Raw genomic sequence first — 10,994 nt, 5'->3', positions numbered from 1 at the left:
AGCTCCATACAAAATGTTATGCTCGTTGAATCTCTTGGCTACAATTTACTTTCCGTATCTAGGCTTGCTGACTTTGGTTTCAGTGTCCTATTTACTGAAGTAGATTGCCAAGTGTTTCGTAGAGATAATCATAAAATGGTCTTTACCGGTATCCGTAGAGGTCATCTTTACATTGTTGATTTCACTAAAAAAGGCTCAGCCTAGAACTTGCTTTATTGCTAAATCTTCGAAAGGTTGGTTGTGGCATAGAAGGTTAGGCCATGTGGGGATGCGAAATCTTGATAAGCTTATTAAAAGTGATCATATCCTTGGAGTAAAATATGTTATATTTGACAAGGATAGACTTTGTAGTGCTTGTCAAGCAGGAAAACAAGTTGGAGGAAGTCACCCCGTGAAGAACATTATGACCACGAGAAGACCGCTCGAGCTACTTCATATGGATCTCTTTGGTCCCAATGCCTACAAGAGTCTCGGTGGTAACTCATTTGGTCTAGTCATATTTGATGATTTTTCAAGATTTACATGGGTGTTCTTTCTTGATGATAAATCGCAGGTCCAAAAGATCTTCAAGAGCTTCGCTAGTAAGGCCCAAAATCAATTTGAAGTGAAGATCAAGAAGGCTCGCAGCGACAATGGAACGGAGTTCAAGAACGCAAATGTGGACACCTTTCTTGACGAACAAGGGATTTCACACGAGTTCTCGGCTACGTACACACCTCAACAAAATGGAGTTGTTGAGAGGAAGAACCGAACTCTTATTGAGATGGAAAGAACGATACTTGATGAGTACAAGACTCCGAAACACTTTTGGGCGGAAGAGGTTGAGGGAGTCCTGGATTAGGGGGTATCCGGACAGCCGGACTATATCCTTTGGCCGGACTATTGGACTATGAAGATACAAGATTGAAGACTTCGTCCCGTGTCCGGATGGGACTCTCCTTGGCGTGGAAGGCAAGCTTGGCAATACGGATATGTAGATCTCCTTCCTTGTAACCGACTCTGTGTAACCCTAACCCCCTCCGGTGTCTATATAAACCGGAGGGTTTTAGTCCGTAGGACAACATACAATCATACCATAGGCTAGCTTCTAGGGTTTAGCCTCTCTGATCTCGTGGTAGATCTACTCTTATACTACTCATATTATCAAGAACAATCAAGCAGGACGTAGGATTTTACCTCCATCAAGAGGGCCCGAACCTGGGTAAAACATCGTGTCCCTTGCCTCCTGTTACCATCCGCCTAGACGCACAGTTCGAGACCCCCTACCCAAGATCCGCCAGTTTTGACACCGACATTGGTGCTTTCATTGAGAGTTCCTCTATGTCGTCACTGTTAGGCTTGATGGCTCCTTTGATCATCGATAGCGATGCAGTCCAGGGTGAGACTTTTCTCCCCGGACAGATCTTTGTATTCGGCGGCTTCGCACTGTGAGCCAACTTGCTTGGCCATCTGGAGCAGGTCGAGAGTTACGCCCCTGGCCACCAGGTCAGGTTTGGAAGCTTAAACTACACGGACGACATCCGCAGAGACTTGATCTTCGACGGATTCGAGCCCCTACCGAGTGCGCCGCACGGTCACGATGAGCATGATTTAGATCTACCATCGGACAGTGTTCAGGAGACCGCACCGGCAACCGCTCCGACCCTCAATTCGGAGCCAATTGCGCCATCCATGCACGGGTGGATAGACCCCGCCATGGAGGCCGCATTATTAGCAGCGATCGAGCCGAGTATCGACCTTACCCTTCACGAGAGCCGTGACGCCAAATTGCCGGATTCTTCCCCGGCCACGGACTCCGAACCGCCTGCGCCCGTGCCTATCAAACCCGACTGGGCGCCAATCATGGAGTTCACCTCCGCGGATATCTTTCAGCACTCGCCCTTCGGCGACATACTGAACTCATTAAGGTCTCTCTCCCTGTCAGGAGAGTCCTGGCCGAACTATGTTCGGCAGGATTGGGATGCGGATGACGAAGAAATTCGCCGCCCACCCACCACCCACTTAGTAGCCACTGTCGACAATTTGACTGACATGCTCGACTTCGACTCCGAAGACATCGACGGTATGGACGACGATGCGGGAGACGAAGAGGAACCACTGCCCACAGGGCACTGGACAGCCACCTCATCATATGATATATACATGGTGGACACACCCAAAGAAGGCAATGGCGACGGGACGGCGGGGGATGATCCCTCCAAGAAGCAACCCAAGAGCCGACGTCAGCGGAGCCGCTCTAAGTCTCGCCAAAGCAAAAGCGGTGACACCGGCACAGGAGATAATAACACTCCGGATAGTGCCGAAGACGACAACAATACCCTCCAGCAAGATTTAGAGTAGGAGGATGGAGAAGCCAGCCCTCCCGAGAGAGCGGCAGATGGATAGGCGGAGGATGATAATTACATGCCTCCCTCCGAAGACGAGGCAAGCCTCGACGACGACAAATTTGTCGTGCCGGAGGATCCCGCCGAGCAAGAGCGCTTCAAGCGCCGGCTTATAGCCACGGCAAATAGCCTTAAGAAAAAGCAGCAGCAGCTTCAAGCTGATCAAGATTTGCTAGCTGACAGATGGACTGAAGTCCTTGCGGCCGAGGAATATGAACTCGAACGCCCCTCCAAGAGTTACCCAAAGCGCAGGTTGCTACCCCGACTGGAGGGGGAAGCACTAAAACTGACATCTCCAGCATATGACGCGGCTGATCGGCCACCTCGTGGCCGCGACAGAGAGGCATTTCAGCCAAAGACTCAGCCCGCACCCCGATGCCACGCAAATACAAATGACAAGGCACGGGGAAACACGCTAGACCTGTGAGATGTATTGGAGGACAAAGCAAAACATGCAAGATCGATCTACGGATCACGAGGGTGCGCCACTACCCGAGACGATAACCATCACGCCGGATACAGTAAAAGTAAATCCGGCTGGGCCGAACACAGCGGACAAGACTCATTTGAGCTGCGTCGCGACATAGCCCACTACAGAGGCGCCGCACACCCCATATGCTTCACAGACGAAGTAATGGACCACCAAATACCAGAGGGTTTTAAACCCGTAAATATCGAATCATACGACGGCACAACAGATCCTGCGGTATGGATCGAGGACTTCCTCCTGCACATCCACATGGCCCGCGGTGACGATCTACACACCATCAAATACCTCCCACTCAAGCTCAAAGGACCAGCTCGGCATTGGCTCAACAGCCTGCCAGCAGAATCCATTGGCTGTTGGGAAGATCTGGAAGCCGCATTCCTCGACAACTTCCAGGGCACTTATGTGCGACCACCAGATGCCGATGACTTAAGCCGCATAATTCAGCAGCCAGAGGAATCGGACAGGCAATTATGGACACGGTTCTGAAAGTGCAACTATCCCTAGGTGGTTTTGGTAATTCATAACAACATATAGCTCATTGAGCTAATGCTATTCCAAGATGATTATTTCAGGAAAGCTCAATGATTGGCATGGCATGAATGTGAAAGTGGAACCCTTAAAATGCTAAGGACAAAGAATTGGCTCAAGCTCAAAGATCAAGACTCTTCATTTTATATTTTAGTGATCCAAGATCACATTGAGTCTTTAGGAAAAGCCAATACTATCAAGGAGGAATGAGGTGTTGCTTAATGAGCCTCTTGCTTTATGTGCTTAGTGATATGCTCCAAAATCCTCAACCACTTTTCCATAGCCACAAATGACCTAAACCCTAAGCCAAACTCGGTCATACCGATTCTTTCAATCCGGCGCCACCGAGTTTCACTTGTCATTTGCCACTGCCAAACCCTAGCAATTCGGTCCTACCGATAGGGATCTCGGTCTCACCAAGATTGCAATGTAAACTCTCTGTTTCCTTTTTGTAACATTTCGGTCTCACCGAAAGAGCAAATCGGTCCCACCGAGTTTACCTGACCAACTCTCTGGTTAGCTTATTGCCAAACTCGGTCTCACCGAGTTTGTGCAATCGGTCTCACCGAGATTACGTTATGCCCAAACCCTAACCGAATCGGTCCTACCGAGTTGCATGTCAGTCCCACCGAAATTCCTAACGGTCACTAGGTTTACTATTTCGGTCCGGCCGAGTTTTCTGATTCGGTCCCACCGAGATTGGTAAATTGTGTGTAACGGTTGGATTTTGTGTGGAGGCTATAAATACCCCTCCACCTCCTCTTCACTCGTGGAGAGAGCTATCAGAACACATACATCATTCCAACTCATATGTTCTGAGAAAGAACCACCTACTCATGTGTTGAGACCAAGATATTCCATTCCCACCATATGAATCTTGATCTCTAGCCTTCCCCAAGTTGCTTTCCACTCAAATCTTCTTTCCACTAGATCCAAATCCTATGAGAGAGAGTTGAGTGTTGGGGAGACTATCATTTGAAGCACAAGAGCAAGGAGTTCATCATCAACACACCATTTGTTACTTCTTGGAGAGTGGTGTCTCCTAGATTGGCTAGGTGTCACTTGGGAGCCTCCGACAAGATTGTGGAGTTGAACCAAGGAGTTTGTAAGGGCAAGGAGATCGCCTACTTCGTGAAGATCTACCGCTAGTGAGGCAAGTCCTTCGTGGGCGATGGCCATGGTGGGATAGACAAGGTTGCTTCTTCGTGGACCCTTCGTGGGTGGAGCCCTCCGTGGACTCGCGCAACCGTTACCCTTCGTGGGTTGAAGTCTCCATCAACGTGGATGTAGGATAGCACCACCTATCCGAACCACGGGAAAAACATCCGTGTCTCCAATAGCGTTTGAATTCTCCAAACCCTTCCCTTTATATTCTTGCAAGTTGCATGCTTTACTTTCCGCTGCCAATATACTCTTTGCATGCTTGCTTGAATAGTGTGATGATTGCTTGACTTGTCCTAAGATAGCTAAAATCTGCCAAGAACTAAAATTGGGAAAAGGTTAAGTTTTATTTGGTCAAGTAGTCTAATCACCCCCCCTCTAGACATACTTTCGATCCTACAAGTGGTATCAGAGCTTTGGTCTCCATTTGCCTTGATCTCCATAGCTTTTGGTGGTCATAGCCTTGGTTTCACAACCTAGGAGAGTATGGCGTCTAGCGAGGGAAATTATCACCGTAGAGGTCCTTACTTTGATGGCACTAATTTTGCTAGTTGGAAGCATAGAATGAAAATTCATATTCTTGGACATAACCCCACCGTTTGGGCTATTGTTTGTGTTGGTCTGCAAGGTGACTTCTTTGATGGGAGAGAACCAAATCGTGAAGCTACCGCGGATGAGTTGAAGATGTTGCAATACAATGCTCAAGCTTGTGATATTCTCTTCAATGGATTGTGCCCCGAAGAATTCAACAAAATCAGCCGTCTTGAGAATGCAAAGGAAATTTGGGACACTTTGATTGATATGCACGAAGGTACCGACTCCGTCAAGGAATCCAAGTTGGATGTGCTCCAAAGTCAACTTGACAAGTTCAAGATGGAGGATGGTGAAGGTGTCGCTGAAATGTACTCTAGGCTTGCTCTCATCACAAATGAGATTGCCGGCTTAGGAAGTGAAGAGATGACCGATAGATTCATCATCAAGAAGATCCTAAGAGCCTTGGATGGGAAATATGATACCGTATGCACATTGATCCAAATGATGCCCAATTACAAAGATCTCAAACCAACGGAAGTGATTGGAAGGATTGTTGCTCATGAGATGTCACTCAAGGATAAAGAGGAACTTCACAACAAATCAAGTGGTGCCTACAAAGCCTCATGTGAAGTCCCCACATCATCAAGTGAGAAACAAAACTTCAATGAAGAATTGAGCTTAATGGTGAAGAACTTCAACAAGTTCTACAAGAGTAGAAGCAAAGATAGAAGCTTCAAGTCAAGGTCCTACAATGACAAAAGATCTTCTAATCGAGAGCGAAACTGCTACAATTGTGGAAGACCCGGACACTATTCCAATGAGTGTACGGCTCCCTACAAGAGAAGAGAAGATTCTCCAAAAAGAAGAAGCAAAGAATCACCACCAAGAGAGAGAAGGAGTAGAGATGATCGTTATGAATGGAGATACTCACGGAGAAGCAAGGATTCAGAAAGGAAGGAAAAATCATCAAGGGGCTACACAAAACGAAGACATCAAGCTCATGTTGGTGAATGGGTATCCGGCTTCGACTCCGACAGCCACTCCGAGAGAAGTTATCACTCCGACTCCGAAGATACTCAAGATGAAGGTGTTGCCGGTCTAGCACTTGTGTCAACCAACTCCTACGACATATTTGACTCACCAAATGAAGGAATTGGAAGATGCTTCATGGCCAAAGGTCCTAAGGTAACACACCCCGAGTATGTTGATTTTAATAGTGACGAAGATGACTTGTTAGGTGATGATTTGCTTGTTGACAACTCTAGTGATGAGTACTATGATGAAACATCAATTAATCATGCTAATCAAGATAAAACGAATGACAATGATAAGGAGAAGATTGAGGCTCTAACTAAAGAACTAAAAACTCTTAAGTTAGCTCATGAAACTATCTTCGAAGATCATCGAGAACTTTTAAGAGCTCATGAGAAATTACGCTTTGAAAAGCTCAATCTTGAGCAAGAACATGAGTTCTTAAAAGCAATCAATGATGATCTCCGCAAGAAAAGTTCTTCTTACATTGCCAAGCATTTACTATTATCCACTTACACGCCTCAAGTCAAGTCTAGTAACAAGAACAAGAAAGATTCTTCCTCTAGTAGTAACAATGATCATGCTAAATCCATTATTGTTGCTTCTAGTAGTTCTCTTGATTCCACTAATGATTCTCTTAGCCAAGTTACACTTGAGCAAGAAAATAGCTTATTGAAGGGGATTATAGAGAAAGGAGTATACAAAAGCCTTGCCGGAAGTAAGCAATTCGAGGAAATTGTGCGCAAGCAAGGGATGCACCGGAAGAATCAAGGTGTTGGTTTTGAACGAAACTTCAATGCCAATGGAGTTGAGTGGGAAGAAGATCAATACCCCAAGACAAAGTTTGTTCCTCAACAAGAGAAGTATGATACTTCTTTCTAGGGGACACAAGCTCAAGATGACCTTCCACCACAAGACTACAAGCAAAAAGGCAAGGACAAGCTTCAAGAGGAGATTGATGCATTTGAAGAAGCTCCTAAGACCTTAGTCAAGTGGATTCCCAAGACTACTTCAAGTTCCACTACATCAAGTACGACTACAACTCCAAGGATTCCCATCAAGATGGTGTGGATCCAAAAGAAGAAGAACTAGAGAGTTCTTGAGGGTGACTCCGCCAACATACTTCACTCTTATCAGTTTGGCAAGAACAAGTGCAATCAACTTCCACATCTTGCACTAGTTCAAGGAGTCACAAACCCTCTTGTTGGTAAGACAAGGGACAAGGTAACCTAAAGTTTTCATGGACATCATCTTGTGTGTGCATCACTCTATGTCTATGGATATCCTTGTTTGTTCCTTGTGGGACTAACCCATGTAGGTATTGAAAGTGCAATTCACTCAAATGGATAGCTCCAAGTGATCTACATCAACATTGAGCATCCACATCTTCAACATCTACATGAAGTCATCATCGACAAAACCCAAGGTTAGTTCATCCCTCTTAGGGGGGATATCACATCTAGGGGGAGCTTTACTCTAAAACTTGAGCTAAAGCAACTCTAAAGATGTGAATACAACAATGCTTTATGTAAAAGTGGTAACCCCACTTGAGCTTAAACGATGAGTATGACCTACGATCAAGTGTTCTCACTTGACTCCTAAGTCAATATACTCATATATAGATGACCTAGTCATCGCAAATTGCTTGATAGATGCTAGAATTGGTTGTGCATGCTTTGCCACATATTTCATTTGCCATCTTATTGTGTGAGCATGTTGGTTGCATATTTCACTCATTCGAGGACATCCACTTGTTGTTTTGATTGTTTGGCTTTATCTTCTTTTGCCAAGTGGATGGACAAGAATGCCTAAGTACCTCCTCTAGCTATCTATGCTTTTCTCGTCTCAAACTCTATTCATGCTGCATCACAAAACTTGATCAAGTCAGATTTGAACCACTCTGTGTGAGGAGCGCTCGGAGTCCCCGATTCGTCATAGACTTAAACTCCCAAAACCTCTTTGTGATTCTCGGTCTGACCGATTCCATTCGGTCCTACCGAGTTCATTAAGTTGATCTAGGTTTTCGATCTCGATGCAACCGATTTGAACTTTTCAGTCACACCGAGTTGCAATAACTGTACAGTTTTGCATCTCGGTGCCACCGAGTTGTTCCACTCAGTCACACCGATAGGGTCGGGCTATATATAGTGACGGGCAAAATTTTGGAAATTTCTCCGAAACCTCTTCGCCCGTGCATATCTCGCTCTGCCTCCTGGGTCTCCGGATCGTCCTCGTCGCCGCCAGCCGCCTCCAGTTGCTGGTCTCCGTCGCCGTCAACGGGAATTCTGCCCCGCCGTTGCCACCGTAGCGAGTCTCCGCCGAACTAGGGTATGGACTCGATCTTTGTGCTATTCTCCAATCCAATTCCTAGCACATTGTGATCATCATGATTCTTGCCACATTTGATAAACTCCTATCCAGTCAATGAACTCGTAGATTAGGTTTAATTCGAAAAATTTAGGGTTAGGTTTCCGCCGAAACCATCTCGGATCCACCGAGTTGAAAAACTCGGTCCCACCGATTTGGCTTATGCCATTGCACAAGTAAAACTCGGTCTGACTGAGAATTACTTATCGGTGTGACCGATTTTGGAACTCTGTGAAACCCTAGCAGTCTCGGTGCCACCGAACTGTGACTCGGTCTGACCAAGTTCACTAGTTCTGGTGCCAAAACTGCTTCGGTGTCACCGAGTTTGAAAATCGGTAGATCCGAGATGCTTTCAGTGGGAAAATAAAACTAAGTTTTTGAATTATTCTTTTGCAAAAAATCTCTGCTTTTTGTGATGCTCATCCACTCCATCTCATCTATAATCTATTCACAGGGTCAGCAGTCAGATTTGCATCATGTCAGACCAAAGTGACAGCCAGAACCTCTCAGAGCAGCAAGTACAGTTGAGTGAGGGCACTAGCCCCTCAAGTTCCTCAGATGATGGCAGCAGGAGCACCCCCAGCAATCTGCCTAAAGCTGCCACTAGACAAAGGAAGAAGAGAACTTCTGATTCTGAAGATGAAGATTATGTGGCAGAAGAGGCCACATCAAAGAGAGTTGAGCCAGCTCAAGGCACAAAGCCAGGGCTGAAGATCAAAAGGCCAGCAGGCAGGCAGCCCATGTCTAAGGCAAGAGTTCCCACTTCCAAACCTAGGAAGGCTGCAACTGAAGAAACCATGAGGTTTACCATGGAATCTGAAGAGGAAGCAAGTGGCCAAGATAAGAAGAAGAAAAGAGCCAGAACTACCACTGCCAGAGTTACTGGCAAACCCTCCATGAGAAGAGACTCTGAGGGAGAAGAAGAGGAAGAAGAGGTTGTTGCTCCAGCACCAAAGGCACAGAAACTTATGGGAGATGCCATAAGGTCAGGGGCAACTGCATCCAAGCCCAAGGAAGCACCCAAGGCTGCATCTAAGCCAAAGAGTGCACCAAAGAGAAACACAAGAAGCATCCCAGCCACTGAAAAGAACAAGGCCCCAGTGCCTGAAGCTGCAGAGGAAGAGGAAGAGCATGTCCTTAGGAAGCTCAAGCCCAAGATCCCAGACCACAACGATGCTCATCCTGTGGCTGAGAATATGAAGCTCAGGAAAGACTCAGGGCCGAGGAAGTGGAGAGAAACAGATCCCTATGCTACCAGAAGGAGGACTGCAGTGGACTACAGGTTTCACACCAAGGAGCAGCAGGATTTTTATGAGACAGTGCTGCTTGACAAGAAGCCAATCGTATGTGACATGAGATGGGTCGACTGGACCTACATGAAGGAAAATGAGGAACACTATCCTGGAGTGTATGACAACTTTAGTGCGTGTGGAGTTGCAGACTTTGTTGGGCAGAAGCTCACAAAGTGGAACGAGGAGCTAATCATGCAATTCTACTCCACAACACACTTCTACCCAGATGGGAGGATCACATGGATGTCTGAAGGTACGAGGTACCAATCAACTGTTGAGGAATGGGCAAAGTTGATCAATGCCCCAGAGGAGCAAGCAGATGACTTGGACATTTATGCCAAGAAGAAGATGGATCACAACTCCGTGGCAAATATGTACAAGGATATTCCAACAGATGATCTTGACACTCACCAGTTTGGGTCTGTGAAGCACTTGCTATCAGGACTGCCTACGATCAACTGGATCCTTAGGCACACCCTTCTGCCCAAGTCTGGAGATCACAGGATGATCAGAGGTCATGCCATTAACTTGCTACATATCTTTGATGTACCTCAGAAATTCAAAGTCATGAGCCTCATAGTGGAAACAGTCAAGAGGATAGCTGCCGACCAGAAGAGGAGTTGTGGGTATGCCCCACAGATTCAGGAGCTCATCAACTCAAAGATGGGCACGGGCACATACTTATTGGATAAGGAACACCTGCCCATCCTTCCAGACATCAAAGATAATCAAGTGATCATGACTGAGAATGAGCCATCGTCAGCCCATGCACAAGCCAAGAAGGAGAAGGCGAAGAAGGAGAAAGCTGCCAGGATGCCTACTCAAGAGGAGGCATCTGAATATTTTCTGAAAACCAAACAAGAGCAGCTTGGTTACCTGATTGCGTCCACCCTGCGGATTGAGCAAGGACTAGCCACCCTAACTCAGAACCAGGCAAGCTTAGAGAGGATCATGGAACAGAGGTTCTATGACTTGGACATCAAGGTGACAGAGATACAGACTGCCGTGGAGCAGCTCCAGGATGACATGAATGAGAGGAGAGGCAGGACTACGACTGATGCTTTTGCCAGGGTGCCATGAGGTCCGAGGTCGTCTGCAATGCCAGTTGTTGACACCAGAGCTACCACGTCTGCGCCAGCCGCAGCCTCAGTTCCACCAGCTCCAGCATCCACTTCAGCCTCAACTCCGACCACGTCTACCGAAGGC

Source organism: Triticum aestivum, chromosome 3A (assembly GCF_018294505.1).
Source record: "Triticum aestivum cultivar Chinese Spring chromosome 3A, IWGSC CS RefSeq v2.1, whole genome shotgun sequence".
Lineage (NCBI taxonomy): Eukaryota > Viridiplantae > Streptophyta > Magnoliopsida > Poales > Poaceae > Triticum > Triticum aestivum.
The sequence above is the reverse complement of the archived record's forward strand: the minus strand, read 5'-3'. Positions refer to the sequence as shown.